Genomic DNA, 15,408 nt, shown 5'->3' on the forward strand with positions numbered 1-15,408 from the left:
TTTTGTCCCAACACTTTCATCCCTAGTTAAAAGATATTCCCATCCATCTTCCCTGATACACAATTTGAAACTGTCACACCTCACCCACAAGAAGGATGCTCAGGTCCATTATTTTGTTAGCTTTCATGATGGCTTAATCGGAAGACATTGCAAAAGATGAAAGTATTTAGAAAACATGGCAGAGTGGTCAGGAACAGCAAATCAGCCTCTTCAAGATACAAAATCCAGACTCTGGAAAACAGCAACTTGGGAAAGAAGAGAAAAAGGGAGGTGGATCCCTGGGACCCAGGAAACATCTGACAGGAAAATTGGAGCCCACAGAGAAATTGAAGAGACAGAACACAATGCAGAAAAGGGAAGAGGTAATCTGCTTTCTCCCAGAGCCTGGCTGGTGGCTCACAAGAAAGGAAGACTGAATCACAGGAAAGGAGGCACTGAAAGCAGAGGACTCCAGAGGCCTTCAGGAAGAAACACAGCAGTGGAAATGACCAGCAGATGCTGTCTGCTGCAATAGCTACTGAGTGACTCCAGTCCAAGTGTCTGTGATGCTCTGCAAAGAGCAGAGGGGTACCATTCCAGGGAGCATGAACATGCTCATGAACATGCTCACTCAGCAACCACTGGGTAGCTTCACTTCAGGGTTCCCCATGTTAAACTCCCACAGTGACTGGGTGAGGGACAGCCATGAGGACATCCGTTTTTCAGGAAGCCACAGTCAAACCAGCAAGAGATTCCTTGAAGGGTTTAAATTAAAGGATCCAATCTCCATACCCACAGCCAGAGGGTTTGGATTTGAAAGTGGCGGAATTGGCATCCACACCCTTGGGGCTGGGGCAGTGGCTCCATGGCAGGGCTCAGAGGATCCCTGCTGCCTTGGTGACCCCAGGCTGAGAGCCAGAGAACACAGCAGCTCTGCTCCTGGAGAGAAGGATGAAGAAAGCACAGGGCAGCACCGTGCCCACTGGCTCCCATTAGGTCAGTTCCTGCAGAGGTGCCTGGCAGCTCTGGGGAAGACCTTGCCCAGCAGAGGTCATGTGCTGCCTCCATTGCTGCGTGTCCTCCTCATCCTCAAGTCCCTCAGCTGCACCCTGCGATTCAGCAACTCCACATTCAATGTCCTCTACCTGCTCAGCTTTCTCCTGGAATTGAAGCCTTGGTTTTCCTGCATCCCTGTTCCTCTTCTGTTATAGCTGCTGAGGAAACTTTTTGTACCATTTCATCAGTTCCCTGCTTTCAGATTCAGAACATGGCCCTGGTGCTGTAGACACCTAACGGCTGTCCTGTTAGCTTTCCAAGAAAGCAGAAGACAGGAGGAAAGGCACTGACATAGTCACAAATCTCTAGAATTTCAAATCCCACAGCCCTAGGAGTATCACATTCCTGATGGTATCTTTTCAGCCTGAGATGTTTTATTCTTATGTGAATGGCAATGACAGGTGCTTTTATTGTATAGTCCTGTAGTTGCAGGTGATCTTGTGTTTTTGTGTGTTCTGTCCCCCTCTGGGTCCCAGCTAGGGCATTCCCTCACCTCCTTACTACACGCAGTCTATATCCACCCTGGTCAACCATACTGGTTTGGCCTGGGCAGATACAATGCCAGATTCATTATCATCTCTGAGACCCCTCATTGTCAGAATCTCCCACCTTCCCAGAATGTCACTGACTCCTCAGTCCATCTCCTGATTTCCCTTTCTCTTCTACTCCTTTCATTTGGGGGGACACCTATCCATGATAGGGCTTGTTTTTGCACCTATCTTGAATTTGAAAAGATTGTTGATGCCCAAGAGCTTTTCTTTTTTCATCCTTCTTCCCCATTTACCAGGCTAGGCAGATATAGATATAGATAGAGACAGAGATAAAGACAGAGACAGAGACGACAGAGACAGAGACAGATTGTTGTCCACAAGCCAGCAGTATTTTATCCACTTTATTTTTAACAGAAGCAACAGATGGATGTTGCTCTTTCACCTGGGTTTCGGGGCTCATACTCTGCAGCCTACCCTCGTTCCCTTTATACTTCCTCCTGCTTTTCTCAGCAATCCCAAGAAAGAAGCCTCCTTGTGTTCTCTCTACATGCTCTGTAGGATGACGGCATGATGTCTTCACATAGATTTAGCAGTCCCCACGTGAATGGAAAGTATTTGTACGACTCATGGTAATCATGATCCCCTTGATGTTTATCTGAATATATTCCCCTGTGTGTTTGTTTGTCTGTCTGTCTGTCTGTCTGTGTATATACATACATGAATATATTCCATTGTTTTTGAGACAGGATCTCGCTATGTTGTTCAGGTTGACCTTGAACCTACTATGGAGCCCAGGCTGACACTGAACTTTCAGTGATCCTCCTGTATCAACCTCCCAAGTGCTGGGATTACAGGTGTGTGCCACCATCCCTGGCCATGTGTGTATTTGCCTTTTAAAGAAGCCTAATGAAACACCTTCTGGTTTTGAGGTGTAGCAGTAGCTAGCTGTCGTAGGTGCAATGCAGTTTGTATTTAGCATGGGGATTGCAGAATGACCAGCAGAATGAACCATCATGATTCAGAAAAGACACAGGGGGATCACTGGGTCTCATCCTGCCACCAGGAATGCCTTTGTTCCTGCACATGTAAAATGTACCTTTGAAGAATACACAGGAAGACCTTTTGTGATTGTTGTTTGCTTGTTTTTCTCTGCTCTTCAGTAACAAGTATTTGCAAACAAGATTTTCTCCTGGCCCATGCTCACTGGGGATCAGCATGATTGTTCTTCCAGTGGGAACCATCCCTCTGTCTTGCCTGAGGAGGAAAGGAGGTGGGTCAGGCAGCAGACAGAATTGGAGGCAGCCCATATGGGGAAACAAACTGCAAGGCCACGCTTCTGAAACATTTGGACTGTTGTTCTAGAGCTTTTATTTCTAGTATGTTTGTTGCAGAGCTGTTTTAAATCTTTAATAAAGTTTTATAAACTTTAAAAGATCCTCATCTTTTTATTTGCATTTCTCCACTGTGCTATGATACATATAACTAAATTTACCACTTTTAAATACAGTCTAGTAGCACAAAATACAACACTATTTTTGCGTAAGCATTACTCTTACCCATCTACGGGAAATTTCACAACTTCCCAAGTGAATTTTGAACCGATATTGAAGCCATAAATTCCACCTTTCCCCCAACTGGTCACAATTCTGCTATGAAACATTATATAAAATTGAAGATATCAAACTTCTGAAATATAATCTAGCAGGTAACATTTACATTGAGTTTTGTGTGTTCATGTTGGCTGAATTTCTCAATCTACATTCCAAATGGATGCCAAACATCCAAGGATTAGATTCACCAGCTGAGAAGCCTCTTCAAGGCACTACTAATGTCCATGTTCCTCAGGCTGTAGTTGAAGGGATTCTGCATAGGAGTGACCACAGTGTACATCACTGAGGCCACCATGCCTTTGCTGGGAGAATATGACACAACTGAACCAAGGTATACGCCAATGCTGGTTCCATAAAATAAGCAAACCACTAACACATGAGAACTGCAGGTAGAAAAGGCTTTATATCTCCCACCTGATGAAGGGATTTTGAGAACGGAGGAAACAATTTTATAGTAAGACAAAAGGATCAGGGACATGGGAATAAAGCCAATATGGCCCCAACAAAATATGTGACCATGGTTTTGATTAAGGTATCAGAACATGAAAGGTTAAAGACTTGCGAAGGATGACAGAAGAAATTAGCAATTTCCACAGCTTTGAAGCAGGTAAATCGCAAGGCAACTAAATTGTGCAGCTGGGAGTCCAAAAGACTAATAAACACAGATCCCAAAAGTAGTAAGACACAGAAACGAGGATTCATACTGGCTGCATAGTGCAAGGGGTGGCAGATGGCCACAAACCGGTCATAGGCCATCACAGTCAGAAGCATGTCATCCATACTTGCAAAAAAGGAGAAAAAGAGACATCTGTGTGAGGCAGCCCACACAGGAGATGACGCTGCTGTGAGTGAGGATGCCCACAATCATCTTTGGGACCGTGATGGAAATGAAACAGATGTCCACAAAGAACAAGTTGGAGAGGAAGAAGGACATGGGGATGTGCAGGTGGGCATCAGAGCTGATGGCCAGGATGATGAGCTGGTTCCCAAGCACTATGACCAGGTACATGGATAGGAACAATCCAAAGAGGATGGGCTGCAAGTTTGGGTCCTCTGAGAAACCAATGAGATGGAATTCTGAGGCATAGGTTAGATTGTGTGTTTCCATAGTGTTTGAATACCTTTTTAAAAAAAAATCATTGGAAAAATGAAATGACTAAATAGTGCAAAAAAATATATGCTAGGAATCAAGTATTCACAAACAAAGTATTCCCACATGAAGCCCATCAACCTTGAAAGTATCAATCTAATGTGATAAACCCAATCCTCAAGAACTCTTTCATTATCAGGTTGTTACCTGTGTCCTTCTGTACAATCCTAGTTTACAGACACGCTAGTTGCAATGTTAGAACTGCAGAGCTCAGAACTATAACCCCAGTAACACACCTCCAACTGTTTTCTTTTTTTTTTTTTTTGGTTTTTCTCTGGTACCGGGAATCGAACTCACAACCTTGCACTTGCCAGGCAGGTGCTTTGCCACTGAGACAAATCCCCAGCCCTCTCCAACTCTTTTCAAGATAAAAATACAATTCTATTGAAAAAAATTAAGAAGTACTTAATATAGCTTATTTTATTCTCAGAAAGTGATCCAAATTCCCTTAACTAATAGTGTCTATAATTAGTATAATATCTAGGAGTGCATTATATGAACATTAAATTAAAGTTCATTATTTTTAATCAAAATACATAATGTTGAACCAGGTATCTCCCAGAAACTTTCCATTTTGGGGGGTTTTCTTATTTCCATCTTTCAAAGATGTAAGAGCACTTATAGCTTTTTTATGTATAAATTATTTAAAATGTAACTCCTATATCTGTCTAAAATTTATATAAATTTATATAAATCAAGTTCCAATACATGCATAATCTGATGACACAGTGAGAAGGAATGTGACCTTAGTGCATACTGTACCTGGCAATGATTAGAAATAATAAAAAATAAGAACTGGCCTGGGGGCTGGGGATTTAGCTCAGCGGCACAGGGCCTGCCTAGCAAGGCGAGGTCGTGAGTTCAATTCCCGGAACTGGGGGAAAAAAAAAAAAAAGGACTGGCCTTTGCATTTTAAATTTTATACAGGTTTATTTTAATCACTCCATACAATATCACTATGTAAGACAGCTGTTTGCTTTTTTCTTGATTCTGTATTCCAGAATAGCATGCTTCATTGTTTTTCTGAAAGTAAACCCTCTATGGCCAGCAGAAAAGATGAGAAACCAGTAAAATTCCAAGACCCTGGCTTATTTAAAGCCTTGTTAATTCTAACTGACACATTGTTCACATCAGTGTTTCCTGGTACATACTTAGCAGTACTCTTATTTTAGCTACTGAAATTTGAGCACTTTGTTTTGTCACACCATGCCATAATTTATTTGGGAAAAATACAAAGTAGAAGTACATGAAATAATGTTAACATACCTGAAAATTCATGTACAAAAGAAAATGTACATGAAATTGTGTAAACATACCTGTAAATAATGTAATTTCCCCTTATCTGCAAAATGAATACAGCAATCACCTGTCTTATATGGTTGCTGTATAAAAAGTGTTTAAAAAATAATTTGCATTGCAGTGATTATAATATAGTTGCAGATAGATAGATAGATAAATAGATGGATAGATAGTTCTTAAATATATAGACACCCTAGGCTCAAACCAATAAATTTAATCAGATTACCACTACTTTGAGTTTTTTATTCCTTCCTTGTATCAGAGTTGCGAACCACTGTCTTAGAGTATCTCTTTGCATTCATGAAATGCTCTGTTAATATTTATCACTCCAGTTTCTTTCCCTTTCACAATATTTATTGTACCTTTTGGATATTACTCTTTTAGTTTCTTCTACTAGGGAGACAATATGATGTTTACACATGTGAGTCTGATTTATTTCACTTATGAGTATGATCTCTAGTTGCATCCATTTACCTATAAAAGTTTATCTTTCTTTATAGCTGAATACTATTCTATTATATAAAAATACCACATCTTATTAGTTCATTAAAAGGAACAGTTAGTGCTTATATCTTCTGACTAATTTTACATGCCTATATCTGGTAATTGGAGCAACTACTCTGAAGATAACAATATGCAATATAATAACCATTGTTAATTTCCTAACGTCTTGTTTTGAAAGTCTATATTTTATTGGTTTTTTTATTCTCTTTAAAATATTTACCTCTCCACATTTTAGCCTATAGACAACTAATGCTTTTAGAGACCTGAGCCATAACCTATGAAAATGAATTGTTGGTATTCATTCTCTTGCTAACCTGTCCTCAAAGAAACTTGTAAATTTCATGCATCAAGTTTCCTATTAAAGTTTTTAGGCAAGAAGTGATTTAGGAACCCACAGTTTTCTTTAAAACTTAACTAAAAGGTGCCTAAAATTTAAGTAAATTATATACAACATAAACCTATTTTCTCTAAAAGACAGTAGGCTACATAATCATGTGGCTTTAAGTTTCCTTTAACTTAACAGGAAGCTAATGCAAACTATTCCATGGAGACACTTCATTTAGCATATCAGTTTATCATGAGAGTCTTCAAAAGTAAAAACCTATGTAAAATATATTTCTATATAAACCTATGTAAAATATACTTCTCTGATTTCTAATAAATAATATGTGTAAAATTTTACACATTTCCACTACCAAAAGTCAGTCATTGTCACTTATATCCTTTTATTCTTGAGAAATACCTTGAAAACACCACTCCAGTCTGCCCAATAATGATCTCTTTATGACAAGCTTTAAAGAAATTTCATCACCTCATTGGGAAAAACATTTACATTTTGCTACAGTGGAGGACACTGTTTCTTTGGAAGGGACATAGGAAATCCACACTAGTCCTGCATCACTGACCTGCTTCAACATGCAGATGCATGTGAATCTCTCCTTTTCTACGTGCTTGTATTGCTTGGTGAAAATAAGGAGGATAACCTTCATTTCCACATGTGTGGAGACTAGAGAAAGTTTGGAACTAAAGTACATAGTCATTGTGAATTTATGTTTTTAAAATAAATAACTCTATCATGCAAATAGAAAGATTACTGATAAGCACAGTAAATTATATTCCAATGGCACTGGACCCTGAAAGGATATGAAGCACTATAACACATCTAAGCCTGAGGCATACATTTACCTGATGCCTATTATTTGTTTCTGTAACTCATGTATATCTTTACCATGTTCTCAAGTAATGTATATAATGGTTATACCATCAAATGATTATAGGGCCCACGTGTCAATGTTGCAGACACAAACCAAATGTATTTTATCTTGTCTTTTTACTATGGAATATTCCAGAAAAGAATGGATATGCAGACAGGAACTCATCAAGCACGTTTGTGTCATGTTGATTAAAGACATTCATTTAAGAAATGACTTAAGGACAAGTCCATTCAATGTTTAGAAGAGATTTTTGTTTTGATCTTTTCTTGATGCCAAACAAGGTGTGGGCTCTGGGGAGTCAGATATAAAGGGCAGTACATCATTCCTTTCTGAACATACACATACAATTATAAAGACACAAATTAAATGAGCTGCTACAGAAATAGAAAAAGAATAACTTCAGGTCACACAACATAATAGGTATGAAGATTATCTTTATCATTCATAGTAATGAAAACTAAACTTCATTTTTCTCTGATGTTAGACATATTGATACCATAGATATATAGAGATATATAGAGATAGATAGATATATATTCTTCCTAGCACAGTTGTTGGAATTAGAAGTTAACATTACATAAAATGCTGCCTCAGAGATATTAAAAACCTGCCCTGCATTGAGAAATAATAAATGAAGCTAAAACAATTAAATATTTAACTCACAAGTGCTGTCCAATGTATTAAATTTTTTTTTGTTTCCATACTCACAGAAAGAGTTAAGCAAAGGTTCAGAGGTCTTAACCACAAATGCAATTGAGGTACATTTTTAACTCACTTATTTCTCAAATGGAAATGAAGTCAAGACTTGACAGAGCCCCATTTGAGACTATGTGAAATAATTACATATATGGAGAATGATGAGAGAAGCTGTAAGAATATCTTGCACGGGTGCAGATGAGAAATCTCTGCTGAATTATGAAGTATGTACTCTTTCTGTGATCTTCATCAGTGATCCACATCTGCTTTTCATATGTTGGATACAACTAGTGCCTCCCACTGCTCTACTCTGTGACACATCAGGAACACCCAAAAGAAGGTTAAAATGAACATGGGGTGTCTTCCCAGAGCCATAGAGAAGTGACATGGTTGCTTGTGCCATTAAGGGGAAAACCTGCCAGAATTAATCCTCCTTTGATGCTCCATGTCTGTAATCTGAAAGCCTTATTCAAATGTGGCTTACCATTTTTCACCTAACAGCCTACTGCAGATTTTATTAAAATAACAAGCTCTTTTATTTACCATGAAGAATACCAATGAGAGCATTTATAATTATAGGAAGAAAAAGCACATGAAGTGAGAGCAACAGCATAGAACTCATTACTCAGCACCTGAAATACAGGAAGCCCTCAGAACCAGGTCATGATGCTATTCTTACTGTCCTCCTCCTCTATATCCTTATGATCACCTTCACTATCCTTTTGGAGTGCTAGGAAACACTGCAGAAGACACATTTTCTGCTGCTATGAGTGAGCCACCCAGGGGAAATAGAAACAAGGTATTCAGAAAGAAAATCTGAAATAACTCTGCTTTCCCCACTGAAGCAAAAACATAAAATTTCCATTCCACATAACAAATATTTTTCATAATTTCACCTTCCCATTGGCTGTGCAAACTGTCATGATTGTCCTTATTAAGAAGAAACAATACTTAAAGGAAATTTTCTATATCTACGAGGTCCTTTTGCACTTACTGGGGGGTGCTGTCTGTCTGCTGAGTGATAGGCAAGAGAGCAGATCCAAGGAACCTCTTCTGTCTGCTGTCTAATGAAGCATCAATCTTTCCTCAGAATTGAAATGAATATGGGGTCAGATAGGAATCTGCTGATGCAGACAAGCATGGAGCCTGGGAAACAGGTGTGAATGTCACTGGACTGAAGTCATCAAACTGAAAGGATGGAAGTGCAAGCTGAATATTGACAACTATATGACTTTGGAGGATCAATGCACAGAGCTCATAATTAGCCACATTGGTCCATGCCGTCCTAGCCTCTGAGGACTTCCTAACACTAATTGAAGAAAGAGACGAAAGGAAAACAGTTGTCCTCAAGAGCCTTTGGGTTCTTCCTCTATGCAAGTTTCCTAATCACTGCTGTCATTTACATATATTTTCTACTTTTCTTTCTGCCTTTATTTTATTTTTGTAATCACGCACACATAACAAAATAACATAGTTTCAGCCATATTAACTACACATTGCAATGGCCCTAATTACCTTGACATTTTTTGAAACACTCAACATCATAAAACTTCAGGTTCTTCTCATTTCCAAAACTGAAATTTTGTACTCAATTTGAAAATTCTGTGTTTATCCCACCATCACTACACTATGAAACACTAGGAGAAGTTAAAGAATGAAAGTACAATATTAATATGAGCAGTGAGATTGGAATTGCAATACTGCCTATTAGACTGCTTTCTCTGTCCAGCTATATGCAAATGGGTGTCATAGATCCTGAGACTGGACTGTGCTACTGTGGGGTTTTCCTGGGATACTTATAATGCCCTAGTTCCTCACCATGTAGATACAGGTATTCAGCACAGGGGAGAATATAGTATCCACCACTGAGGCTTATGCACTGTTTGTGGGTAAACTTGATTGAGCTGAGTCAACATTTACTGCAAAACTTATTCTACAAAATAAGCTAACATATGACGGTTGGGATCCCTTAGTAAGGAAGGTTTAATATTTGGCTACTCAGTGAGGGCATTTTTAGAGTGAGGAAATAATTTTAGAACAAGATGAAATGATCCCTAAGATTGGGGATAAAGAATATGACTTAAGGAACATAGTTAACTGTGTGACTGGGGAAATTCTCAAAAGAGGTAACATTAAGGAGATGGGCTAGACTACTTAAGTAATTAACAGTTTTCCAATTCTTGAAGAAAGTAAAACATATGACAAGAAAATTATGCAGAGGGGATGTCAAAAGGATAAGCAAAAATTAAAACAAAAATCAAGGAGCCACCAAGACAGGAGCTTGCGGCAGCTGAGTAAGTAAGCATAGATCGCCACAAACCACCTCCTTCCACAATAAGAGAACTGGAGCTCATGCTCCTACAGGCGCGACAAAACAAAGCATACTAATTTTGTGTCAGCATTATCATTTAGCGATAGATACTGTTCAATGTCTCCCCTAATTTCCTTTATGACTCATTGGTTGCTCAGGAGGGTTTTATTTCATTTCCATGTGTTTATGTAGTTTTTGTCATTTCTTTTGCCATTGAATTCTATCTTCACTGCACTATGGTCAGATAATATGGATGATAAAATTTCAATTCCTCTGCCTTTACTTGAGCATGTTCTGTGGGATAGTATGTGGTCTATTTTCGAGAACATCCCATGTACAGCTGAGAATAATGTGTATTCTGATGTTGTGGGGTGGAAAAACCTGTAGAAATCTAAGTCCATTTATTTACAGACTTAGTTTAATTCTGATATTTCTTTGTTGATTTTTTGTCTAGTTGATCTACCTATGTGACAGTGGGTTATTAAGGTCCCCAATACAAATGTGTTAATGGTTATTTGATTTTTCAGGTTTGTTAATATTTGATTTATGTAATTAGGTGCACCTGTATTTGGTGCACATATATTCATGATTGTTATATCTTCATTTTGGAGTTTTACCTTAACAAGTATGTAGTGACCTTCTTCATCTCTTTTGATCAGTTTTAGCTTAAAGTTCACATTGTCTGCAAATCAAATAGATATCCCTGATGTTTTTCAGGTTCCCGCCACAGGGAATATTGTTTTCCATCCTTTTGCTTTCAGTCCATGAATTTTTTTCTGAGTTGAATGTGTTCCTTGTATACAGCATATTGTTGGCTCTTGCTTCTTGATCCATTACGTCAGTCTGTTTCTTTTGATTGGTAAATTGAGACCATTTACATTGATGGTTATAAGTGATTTGTATTGGCTTATCCATGTCATATTATTTTTCTATTGCTGGCTCCCTGTCTTTCCCTCTGTTTACTTGCTTACCTTACCAGGTGGCTTCTTTCTATTGGTGTTCTTGGAATTATAGTCTTTGTTATCTCTTTCTAAAATATCCTTCAGAACACTTTGTAGAGCTGGTTTGGTGGTCATGAATATCTTCATTTGTTCTATGTCATGGAAGTATCTTCTTTCTCCATTAATTTTGAAACATAGCTTTGCAAGGTACATTGATCTCAGTTGGAGGTTATTTTACTTACGGCTTGAAACACTGCACTCCAAGCTCTCCTTGACTTGAGGGTTTGTGTTGAGATGCCTGCTGTGATCATGATGTGCTTTCCTTTATATGTAATTTGTTTCTTTTCTATAACCACTTTTAATATTCTGTCATATTGAATTTCTAAAATCTTGATTATTGTATGCCTTGGTGTAGATTTATTTTGGTCATGGCTATTTCGAGTGCTACATACCTCACATATTTGTATGTCAAATTCTTTTTTATTTTAAAAATAAAAGAAGGAAAACATTAACAAACAGACAACTATTTACAAAATAGCAAAAGAACAATACAAACAATACAGATTTACAAACTGTATGTCAAATTCTTTATCCATGTTTGAGAAGTTTTCTATTACTGCTGTGAGGAGGTTTTTATGGCGTTTGTGCTATCTCCTGCTTTCTCATTGACTGATCAACTTTATGTTGTTCTTGTTTGCTTCATCTTGCAGCCATTGGGTTGCTTTTTCATGTTCCCTTGCTATTTTTAAGATATCTTTCTTTTTGTTGATCACTAACTGCAGTCCTGCCTTTTAGACTTTATATTCTATCCTTGCCTTCATCTGCTATATTGCATATACTTTCAGTTGACTTTTTAATCTCCTGGGTATCTGTTTGGTTATGTTTCATTGTTTCCATTTCTTTTCTATGTGTAGCATTCATCGTTTCCATCATTTTCCTAAGCCGCTCTACTTTTTATCTGTGTCTAGATTTGTTGAGCATGTCTTTCGTTTTCATTATCATTTATTTTTTACCTGAGAGATTACTTTTTGTATAGTCTCATCCATTATTTTTTTCACTTCTGCTGCTATCATTTCAGAAAACTCTAGCATGTGGTTTCTGATTTACTATATCTCACTGTGCTCCATACTTGTCCTGGGTGGGCTGGAGGTGTGGGGTTTCATTTTTTTTCTGTGTCTTGTCATTTTCTATCTTCTATTTTTTATTTTATTTTGTTTAATGTGTTGATGTTTGTAGATTTCTTATGATAGATGACTTTGGAACTAGTTTAAAGCTTCTCTAGAAAATGACTATCCTCAGAGGTGTCTTCAAGGTGTAGGTTGTTCTTGGTCTTTGTCTCTATTCCAAACATCTGCCTCTCAGTTTCAGAATGAGGAGTTGCTATTTGGCTTAGCACTTATTCCTTCAGTATGGGACCATGGTGATGGTCATGACCCTAGACAATCACAGTGTTGTTACACAAGGGAGAAAAACTGGTTTAAACATGTATGACATCCTAGCTAAAGTAGTACAATTGGCAATAAAATAACATCAATCACAGCCTACCAACTGACAAACTGTGATAACTATTAACTTAGTACCTTTAACCATAGAAGCAAGCTCTACAGTTATATAGCAAAACCCAACATACACCAGCAGCTTATATGCAAAGAGTTTCCCCTTAGTAGAGTGATTTTACCCTGGGGGGATTTAAGAAGGATATGGGACAAAACAGAGAGATGAATGAGGAGAAATATAGTAGAAGCAAGGCTAGAAAGTAAAGGATGTTTGCCTGAGTTTTGGCACATTGAAGAAGAGCACAAGAGAGAAAGAATGTAACAGAGAGCAAAATAATATTGAAGTGAACCGGAAAGAAAAGAGACAATGTTCACTCACACGAAAATATCACAAAATCAACAGAGATAGTTGAGGAAAGAGAAAAAGATGAATAGACCAAAAGTAATGGTTAGAAAAAATAGTTTTGAAGCAAAGAAAAAAATATCCCAATCAGAGAGAAAAAAGGAAAACCAATCAAACAAAGAAATATAAAATAATAACATTCCTCTGGTGTCCAAAGTTCTGTGGTAATGTCCAAGTTGGGCCCTAGAAATATGCCATGTAACCCCACCAAGTTTGCAGTAGGATTTTACTGGGTAGGGGATGATCTTGGTCTCTGGATGAGGGGCTGGGGCTGGTCTTCAGCTGACAGCATTCTGGATGTCCACCTCTTATCCTGATTGTCTCTATGGTGCTCTCCCAGTCGCTGTGGCACTCTGAGGTAGGGAAAGCCCAAGGTTGCTTCCAGACCCAAGTACAATTGGTTCCTTCTGGACCTAGCTCAGCTTCCTCTGTTCCATACCACACAGACTCCTCCTCCACACTGGCCATAGGGTTGGGGGAGTGCCCTTTGTCTTCCACAGGCCAAGGCTACTTACCTACTTGTACTGCTGGCCCACAGCCACTCTCTGGTCTGCAGATTAGGGACACACTTCCAAGTCTTTGTATTTAGGGCTAAGATTGAGTTTTGGCAGCCACCGCAGTAGAGTCTGAGTAGTCCCAGCTTCGACCTCTCAGCAGAATTTCCCATGTCTACTTTCCACCTGCTGGCAGTCCAGTGTGGCTGGATGGCTCTTCCCTCCTTCCATTCCAGGATGCTGGCAAGGAAGTGGCACAGGTCTGTTTTGCAGCTGGAGTACACCCAAGCCCTTTGAAATAAGATGGCAGCCCTGCCCCCCCACTTCTGGTCTGTGTGTCTGTGTGCCTGAGCACAGCACCAAATCACCTCACTCACCTACCACTGGCTCTGCAGCGTCCCTTTGGAAACAGTGTCTCATATTCTGACTGCAATTTTGACTTTTTCTTGCTACTGTGCAGGTCCCACTATTACTGACTAGATATCTTAAAAATAATATGATATATTTGGTGAATCTGATTTTTATTGAAAAAAATATAAGTGATGGTACTATTGAATATTTGACAATTGTTGAAGTTTAAACACACCACCTCCACCCACATACTATCTGACAATTTTCACTTGTAATATGAACAGAGCCACAAGAATTTTGCAGAGATTTTATTATAATTATATACTAACAAATTATATCATGTCCTTTTATTTGGCATAGCAGGGTATCACTGAAAGCATTTGCAACAACTGTATGTACTTCACAGAGAGACTTACATGTGGATGTAAAGTAGTATATTTTAGGACAATAGTTGATGTATTTTAAACTACTTAGAAAAGTGTCAGTTAAGTTTAGTGTAAGGTTTCAAGAAATCTCTTTATGGATATTAAATTTATATCAACTATATTTTAGATAAGTTTCTGAGAAATTTGTTTATGGTAGCATAAGTCTATATTGATAGGAAGATTTTGAAAATAAAACGTTCCCACGTGATTTTTTTTTTTTTTTTTGCATTGTAGACCTCCACTCCAGGCTTTCCTTGAAGCTGTCCACATCCTGCTCTAATTTTTTTAACCATTCTTTTCAATTTCATCGAAGGAAATCAACTCAGGTTTGATTTCACTCCTGCTCAGGAAATTAGAAAGAGTTTAATGCTCCTCAGAAAAAAAAAGTGTGGATATGAACTTCATGATGGCTTGTAAACAAAGAAAAATATTCATGGATCAGACACAGAGATGGACAATTTAATTCTGAATTCTGTCTCTATCCCTTATTTCTGTGACCTACTGTAGATTATTTCTGCAATTCAGCATTGACATCTGAGTTGATTTCTAATTGATACAACTACACTAAGTATGAATTAAACAGATAATAGATGTTTTTCTTTTTATTAATAGAAGTTATTTTTTAAATGTCAAGAAATATTGTAAGACAGTGTTTGCTAACTCCAGGATAAGAAAGGATCATTAAGAATATCAAATGAATATGTTCTTATTAGATGGGTTTTAACTGAGGGTAGAAACCCTGAGCATTTAAAGATATTCCCAGGTAAAAGAGAAAAGAAAGAAATAAGGGGAAATATATATATATAGGTATATGCAGCATAGCTAAGATAGTTGTACTACTGATTTCTATTACTTTATTAAAAAAACAGTTAATGTTTAATTGTTTGATCAATCTTACATGCCTATATTTTTATTTGATAACCAATTTGAACGTATCAATATGTAATACAGCCACTGCTGTTAATTTCCTATCACCTGTCTGAAAATA

General features: G+C 37.9%; 1 pseudogene; it reads right to left on the reverse strand.

Annotated features, from left to right (window-relative positions):
* Window positions 1-3,320: 3,320 nt before the first annotated feature.
* LOC102017994 lies at window positions 3,321-4,283 on the reverse strand (annotated as a pseudogene).
* Between the last annotated feature and the right edge of the window lie 11,125 nt (window positions 4,284-15,408).

The sequence above is a fragment of the Chinchilla lanigera genome, unplaced genomic scaffold (assembly GCF_000276665.1).
Source record: "Chinchilla lanigera isolate Chin_1 unplaced genomic scaffold, ChiLan1.0 scaffold00094, whole genome shotgun sequence".
NCBI lineage: Eukaryota > Metazoa > Chordata > Mammalia > Rodentia > Chinchillidae > Chinchilla > Chinchilla lanigera.